Below are 9,240 nucleotides of genomic sequence, written 5' to 3' on the forward strand. Positions count from 1 at the left end.
TATATTCTCAGTTGACTGCAATCTATTTTTCATATGGCGATCTTATATGAACGGTGAGTGACTCCAGAGAGCCGATTATATGGGTCTGTCCTGGATTTTGATCTTATCCTCTGAAGCTAACCTGGTCGCGACCAGGTTAGCTTTGCAGCGTCAGTTGCCATGGTGATTGAAAGTTAACTTGCTTTGTAGTACGGCTAAACCAGGTTTAAACTCAAACTTACTCGGATAAGGCATTAAACTAGCTTCGTAGTACAGGCTACTGGACACCGTTTACATTTGACTTTGATGTTCAATCGTGTCACCTTTCTTCCCGACAAAAACAAAGTCATGGGAATATATCCAGCCACGGATTTTCCTCCTCGGCTCAGTCAGCAGGGCAGAGAGGGTGCTCTGAAGTGCTCTGCGGTGACGTCACCTTGTTTTGGGAGCGTTAAAAGCCATGCTGCTTGTGATCAGTGAATGCCGACTGCGTGTCGTTTTGCAGCGCAGCAGCATCACAGAATGGACTCAACAAAAGATGTAACGACTAACGTAATGAGCTCGTTTATCTTGAAGTAACTGTAATATTATTACTTATATTCTATAGTAATTCGTTACACTACTCGTTACTTGGAAAAAGTAATATTATTACAGTAACTCGTTACTTCCCAACACTGTTCACAAATGTTAAGATTGAATACATCTCTTTCATATCATAAGAAAATATGTATTCATTTATTTATTTTGGTCTTGTCATGGCCCAGAAAGAAACCCCAAAGAGCAGGCACGAAAACCCAGACAGAATTCAATGTTCTTTGTTGAATTATGCAGTGCAGTTTGCTAGGCTGGAGGAGGCTTGAGGCTTGCAACTTGCTTGTGTCTTGTTAACATTTATTAAGGGTTTACATGTTAATTAAGGTACTAACAAATATTAGTAAATGGTTGATGATGTTAATTAACATGTACGCTATGAAATTGAGGTTTGCTGGTTCCTTCATGTGGCAGGATGTTTTCAGCCACACTGGAAGAAAACACACACACAAATGATTGTTGTGATTTGTCTCTGTGCTTCCAGCTCAAGACTCTGCAGTGTCGTCCCTCAGAGACAGAGTGAGCGACACCGAGAGGGAGGTGGAGGAGCAGAGGAAGGAGGCAGCAGCTCTCAAAGCTGAGCTGAGCATGCAGAAGAAGAAGGTGGAGGATCTGGAGAGGGAGAACACATGTGCAGGTGGGATGCCCTGAGGAACCACAGCTAGTACTGTGTGGAGTACCACTACTGAAAAACTACTGCAGTACCTGGCTTGAGACACTTTATTATAATGTTTCCCCCAAAATCGGGACTTTATTTTGTTGTGTTTCGTGTCAAATTGACTAGTGCTGAAGCTATTCATTTTGGGCACGTTCATGCCATGATCAGTGTATGTGACATCCCTGATGTGATGTCACACTTGATATTGTGACATCAACGTGGCAGTGGTGGCCCAACAGTTCGAGAAGCAAGCGAGCTTGTGACTATCCCTAGACCGGCAGGATAAACCTGGGTGGGGAAAGTGAAAACACATCTAACCTTATTCATTTATTTCAAGCTCTATTAAACACATCTAACCTTATTAATTTCACACTCTATTAAACACATCTAACCTTATTAATTTCAGACTCTATTAAACACATCTAGCCTTATGCATTTCACACTCTATTAAACAAATCTAACATTATTAATTTCAGACTCTATTAAACCCATCTAACCTTATTCATTTCACACTATTAAATACATCTAGCCTTTTTCATTTCAAGCTCTATTAAACACATCTAACCTTATTAATTTCAAGCTCTATTAAATACATCTAACCTTATTAATTTCAAGCTCTATTAAACACATCTAACCTTATTTATTTCAAGCTCTATTAACACATTGAGTGCCACAGCGCTTCAGTAAAATTGTCTGGAGCCTGTGCCAGATTCACTTCCATTCAGTTGAAAACAGCTATAGAATTTTTTCTATTATGGCTATATTAACGGGGCTGGACTTTAATGAAACATTGAACACTCCTGCTTCTTCCAAAGAAGAAATTTTGTTTCTAGACAGTTCCATTATGAAATTACAGCCTCTCAAAAAAGTGCACTTTCAAGGGTTTTCTGTCGTTTTTTTTTACTTTCCAAGATATAGGCCCTTTTATGAATACCTTTTGCACTCTAATTTCGAGCACATTCACTGACTCTGGCTGGTGTTTTCTGATGTGGTGGCGTGTGGTGTGGTTTCTGTGCAGCCTACACCCCTCTCCCCCCCCCCCCTCTCCACCTCTGAGCTGCGGGCTCCTCCCACACGCACAGAGTTTAGTTTTCTCGACTCCGTTTTTGCCCCGGACAGATCCCAGCGCCCATCAAGGAAATGATGCGCGCTGGCAAACGCGACTGAACGAAAAGGCTTGGCCGTTCGGCTTCGGATGCTGGCTTTCTAGGAAATCATGTGGAGATAGATAGAAGCATAAGAGCTCAGTTGTGAGCGCGGATGCAGCCGAGCCCACTCTCCGCTGTAAACAGAGCAATATATACGGCTCTGGCAGAAAGCATGCATCGGTTTCCACTTTCATCACGGCTTTCTCCGCTGTCTCCTGTACAAAGTAAAGGATCTGAGGTGGGTGGAGCAGCTCCTGTGACGATGTTTAAGGTGGCGCCGTGTGATCCCTTGAAGGGATTCATGCTCACTGGCTAGGTACGACCTTAAACAGCAGAATTATGGAATAATATGAATTATGATTTTAGGACGTCCACAGACGTCCTTGGCACTCCTCGTTACTTTTTTTTAGGACGTCCACAGACGTCCTTGGCACTCAATGTGTTAAATACATCTAACCTTATTAATTTCAAGCTCTATTAAACAAATCTAACCTTATTCATGTCAGACTCTATTAAACACATCTAGCCTTATTCATTTCAAGCTCTATTAAACACATCTAACCTTATTCATTTCAAGCTCTATTAAACACATCTAACCTTATTCATTTCAAGCTCTATTAAACACATCTAACCTTATTCATTTCAGACTCTATTAAACACATCTAACCTTATTCATTTATTTCAAGCTCTATTAAACACATCTAACCTTATTCATTTCAAGCTCTATTAAACACATCTAACCTTATTCATTTCAAGCTCTATTAAACACATCTAACCTTATTCATTTCAGACTCTATTAAACACATCTAACCTTATTCATTTATTTCAAGCTCTATTAAACCTATCTAACCTTATAATAATAATAATAATAATAACAATTCATTTATTTTATATAGCGCTTTTCAGAACCCAAAGACGCTTAACAGTAAACAAAAGACAAGCAACAGAAACAGGCAACAGATACAGGTAACAGGTACAAATAACAGTGGCGATTCAGGGCAAGGTTGTATGGAGAAGCAGAGGAGAGGAAGAGAACAGGAGGGAGGGGCAGGGGGGGAAGGGGGAAGGAGGGGGAGGCGGAGGGTGGTGGTTAGGAGGAGGTGGTCAGGGGTAGGGGAGGTTGTAGGCTTGGGAGAACAGGTAGGTTTTAAGTTGGGTTTTGAAAGTAGGGAGTGAGGGAGAGTCTCGGATGGTCTGGGGGAGGGAGTTCCAAAGTTGGGGTGCGGCGCGGGAGAAAGCACGGTCACCAAAGGTTTTGGGTCTGGATGGGTGGATGATGAGGGTGGAAGTAGAAGAGAATCGGAGTGTACGGGAGGGGCGATGGGTTATTCATTTCAAGCTCTATTAAACACATCTAACCTTATTCATTTCAAGCTCTATTAAACACATCTAACCTTATTCATTTCAAGCTCTATTAAACACATCTAACCTTATTAATTTCACACTATTAAACACATCTAACCTTATTCATTTCAAGCTCTATTAAACACATCTAACTTTATTCATTTCAAGCTCTATTAAACACATCTAACCTTATTCATTTCAAGCTCTATTCAACACATCTAACTTTATTCATTTCAAGCTCTATTAAACACATCTAACCTTATTCATTTCAGACTCTATTAAATACATCTAACCTTATTAATTTCACACTCTATTAAACACATCTAACCTTATTCATTTCACACTCTATTAAACACATCTAACCTTATTCATTCCAAGCTCTATTAAACACATCTAACCTTATTCATTTCAGACTCTATTAAACACATCTAACCTTATTAATGTCAGACTATTAAACACATCTAACCGTCTCCATTTATTTCAAGCTCTATTAAACACATCTAACCTTCTCCATTTATTTCAAGCTCTATTAAACACATCTAACCTTATTCCTTTCAAGCTCTAATAAACACATCTAACCTTATTCATTTCAAGCTCTAATAAACACATCTAACCTTATTCATTTCAAGCTCTATTAAACACATCTAGCCTTATTCATTTCAAGCTCTATTAAACACCGCTAACCTTATTCATTTCAAGCTCTATTAAACACATCTAACCTTATTCATTTCAGACTCTATTAAACACATCTAACCTTATTCATTTCAAGCTCTATTAAACACATCTAACCTTATTCATTTCAGACTCTATTAAACACATCTAACCTTATTCATTTCAGACTATTAAACACATCTAACCTTATTCATTTCAAGCTCTATTAAACACATCTAACTAGGGATGCATGATAATTATCGGACCGATAAATTATCGGCCGATATGGCCATTTTGCGTTATTATTTATTATTCCGATAATGGCCTTTTTCCGATAAATTATCCGATAATAATCCTGTTTATTTTTTGCCTCGGAAGCGGAGCTTTTTGTTGTCGCACATTTGTGACATCACAGCTGCGACGCAAACATGGCTGCTGCCAGTGTGTTGCTGTTTTTCAGTTTCAGAATGATCAGAAAGCTACTGTAATTTGCAATCCATGTCCCACACAGGTTCAGAGAGGAGGGGAAACCTCTAAGCTGGCATTACGTTAAACCAAAGCTGGCGATGATGCAGCGGATATGTTTGTTGTTTGTGTTAGCGAGTTTTGTTAGCATTAGCTCAGTCGTAGCGGGCCTACCCTGCAGGCTCGTCCGCTTAGCAAACTGTGACATTTACAGTCTGTGGCTTGTGATCAAACAGCCCCACAAAAGCACTTAATACACAGAGCTTGCGTAAACTTATAGAAACTAATGGAAACCCCTTTACCCGAAATGAAACATCCAGAGATTGTGTATTTAACTCCAAAAAACCACTCGTTAACGTTAAGCTAACCGCGCTAGTTAGCGTTAGCTACGCACATTAGGCTACATAAAAAGCATCAGTCAGTCAACATTACATAGTGCCTTTTATTTAATCTGGTGGCAGCATTTTTCAGTAAAAAGTGAAACGACACAGATGGTTTATAGTGCCTGCCCATGGACTGTATATATGCCTGCCCCATTCATTGGGCCCAGGCTACAATTCACTGAGAACTGGAACCAATGCAAAATTTGAACAGATCAGTATGACAATAAGAGTCTAAATTACTATGCCTTTTGTCATTGTGTTTTATCTGCAGACTAAGCAGCTTGGCTTTCCCTTCTATAAAAGCCTTTATTTTTGTATTGACTATAATTGAGTGATACACTTTATTAAAACAATCATATTATATCAGAAGTTTTCTTTGTTTTGCGTTCACAGTGATGTTAGTTAGATTTGGTTAGGTCAGAGCTATGCTCACTACATCCATACATCTACCCTGACCCTTTTTTAACCCCAGGTGTGCATAAAATACAGGTTAAAAACTAAAAAAAAAAATTACATCTATTTTTATTATAATAATTATCGGTTATATCGTATCGGTTATCGGCCAAGAAGAATATATTTATCGTTATCGTATCGGCTCTAAAAATCCATATTGTGCATCCCTACATCTAACCTTATTCATTTCAAGCTCTATTAAACACATCTAACCTTATTCATTTCAAGTTTCTTGATGATCTACAAAGGTACAAAAAATACAATTTATGGATTACCAGGTGCCACTCTTTAACTCTGCAAGCATAACGTTAGGCTATATACTCCACGGAGCAGTTAGTAAGTGAATACAATTTCATTCAATTCTAGAAGTCACCTTAAAGCTAATATCCCATTCGTCTGTTTAAACACCATGGCGGCAGTCGAAAAATGTTGCTCCTTATTTAGCATTATTTACTTTGAACTGTGTAGCGCTATTTACTCTAGGCTGTAGGGCAGGGGTGGGCAATTATTTTTCATGGGGGGCCACATGAGAAACCCAGATTGTTGCCGGGGGCCGAACAAATATTGTCATGCCGTAACCCAGGAACTTTGATGATAGAGGGCTACAAAAAAATGTTCTCGCTACCAGAGGGCCACCAAAGGGGGGGGGAATGGCGCCGCCGCAAATTTTTTGGGGGCATTTGAAGTCAGGTTTAGAGGAATACCTCATTTTAAATTAACAGTTGTGATGTCATTATTCAGTCTTAAACACCAATATTTGATCCTTTTCTCACTCACTCCTATGTCATTAACTTTTTTGACCACCTGCCAATATGGCTGCTATATTTTAAAGTTACCAGCCAATTAGAATTTCCACTAGCCAAAATGTTTTTCTTTAAATAAACCAGAATATGAGTGTTAATTTAAGCATAAGTATCAGTAAGTGGCCCGGGATTCTCAAAGCCTGTGTTGAGGGTCACACGAACAAAAATGCACTCTTGAAGCTAAATAAATCCAAAACTAACAAGTTAATTATTTCCATTTTTACTTCAATGTAGAACAGTCATTTCTTACACATTAGATTACTTTTAACCTTTTAGTCATAAAGATTACTGAAAGATATTCCATACCAGACTGAAATGTTATAACAGAAGTGGAGTATTGCCCAGAATAACATGAACATTTGGACACTTATTATTATTATTATTATTATTATTTTTTTTTGCAATTCCAGCGCGGGCCACACAGGGGGCGCTCGGCCCGCGGGCCGCCTTTTGCCCAGGTCTGCTGTAGGGTATGTTTTGTGATTGACAAAATTGGCCCTTCTGGCCAGTGGGCTGGAAAGTTAATTTTCAAAGTTTTGTGCAAATCCGTTCATACTTTTTTTAGATATAAATATAAAGACACAGACAAACGGGGGTGAAAACGTAACCTGACCAATAGGGGTGCACCGATCGATCGGCACGCAATCTGTATCGGCCGATTTGGACCTCAAATATGTGATCTGCTGTTTCCGATATTCCTTTATTGTCGCCGATCGCATAGCCGATCATGCTGCACGTGAGAAACATGAGGCAGCCCATTTTCATGTCTTCAATGTCCATCGTTTAACTTTCATATTGTGCTCTAACGTTTATATCATTGTGTTGCAAAGCACACGCTTTGCTTTCGTCAGCCAAGGCGCACCTGAATATAAGCGCAGCAGCTAAATTGAATGATTGTTACATATATAAGCTGCACTGGACTAAGCCACAGGTGTTTTAATGTTTAAAACTGGTCAGGAGGAGGCGTAGCGCCTGCCTGTAACAGAGATCTCCGTGTCTTATCAGCGGAGACCGTTTTGAGTCCGATGAACAAATCAATCAAAAACACTTCACTATGTCCAAGGCTACAAGATTCGTTTCATTCCATTGAATTTGGCAGCGCGGACGAAACATGGGTGGAACGAAACATGCAAATTACATGTTTTGCATCCTCATCTCGTAACACAGCCAGTTCTCCATCTTTTGAAGCATGATGTTAGATTACAACGAGCTAGTTGTGTGGCTTAGCCTTCCAAAATGTTGCCGTTAAGTTTTTAGAATGTAATACATAGAATTGGGAACGTTACATTCAATTTCATTCAGACTGTGTTTCTGGCTCAATCGCCGACATTTTTCCCCCGGAGCGAGGGAGGGTGTTTTACAGTAGTGGCTGATAGAGCGTAGTGGCACAGTGCTCCAAGCAGGTCGCGAGGCACATTTTTTGTCCACACACCACACCAGACTGTCATGCTGTCAACACACCCCTTGCGTCTTTGAATCACACACATCAGCTGGTGATGAGCAGACTCAGCAGAGAGAAGTTACCTCCAGTCCTCCCGCCCGGTGCCTACCGAGGCATTTGCATGCTGTTAAGTCCGTGTTTGATCCATATTTGCGTGTATCCTCCTAACGTTAATAGCTCCGGTTAGCTTTAGCCGCTTTAGCTTAATCGATAAAATAGTTAACTTGGGTCGAAGTTATTTTTCTTGTGTAACAGGGAAATCCCGGAAAATTGAGTATTTTTGTTGAGTGAACTGAACTGCATTGAACTGGTAACATGGAAATCCCGAAGTGGAATGAGTTTTGTTCTTTTATAAACTGAACTGAGGGAACTGGACTGAACTACTAGCCATTTAGTTCAACACAGTCTTGTGCTCCAATTATCTCACACACAAAAAAAATCATGTTGGCGGTTTCCTTTAGCCTACAAAATATAAAATATTGATGTAGAACAAAAAAAAATGTGCTGCACTTTCAATTTGATGCATGAAATGTAGGCCTATATGTAAAATGGAAACTGTTCTATAATAGACTGCTATAGCTGCTTACAAAATAAATAAATAAATATATATATATATATATCGGTGATCGGTAATCGGTAATCGGTGATCGGTCGATGATCGGTTGGGCAGATATTTCTCATAGGTGATCGGCAATCGGTGATCGGTGGCAAAAAACGTGATCGGTGCACCCCTACTGACCAACTCTGCTTGCGGAGGTAATTATACGAAACTGGGACCCTTATTTTACTTTTGTGGATCCATATTTGGGACACATTGAACGTTGAACTGTAAATATGCAGTATAACACCTTTTCCTAATTATTATACCTCTAAATCCAGCCCATTTCACCTTTTCGTTCAGCGAACACTGCAAAGAATAGCACAATGACTTGGACACGCCTCTAAATGCACTAATTGGCCAGCACCACCACTGCGGCGAAATTAGCCAAATATGGGCTAACATACGGGGACTGCCCCCTAGTCCGATACCTCACGAGTCCGATACCTCACGAGTCCGACACCTCATGGTTTTGGGTTAGGGTCTGGGGGAGGTTAGGTTTAGGCGTGGGGGTGGGAGAGGTTAGGTTTTGGGTTAGGGTCTGGGGGAGGTTAGGTTTAGGCGTGGGGGTGGGAGAGGTTAGGTTTTGGGTTAGGGTCTGGGGGAAGTTAGCCTCTTTTTTCGGACTCGTGAGGTGTCGGACTCGTGAGGTATCGGACTCGTGCCATGGCACCTAACATACAGGCTTCTATATCTTTGTTGTCACTTATCTCTGTGCTTCCAGCT

Source organism: Poromitra crassiceps (assembly GCF_964638095.1).
Source record: "Poromitra crassiceps genome assembly, chromosome: 6".
In the NCBI taxonomy this organism is placed as follows: domain Eukaryota; kingdom Metazoa; phylum Chordata; class Actinopteri; order Beryciformes; family Melamphaidae; genus Poromitra; species Poromitra crassiceps.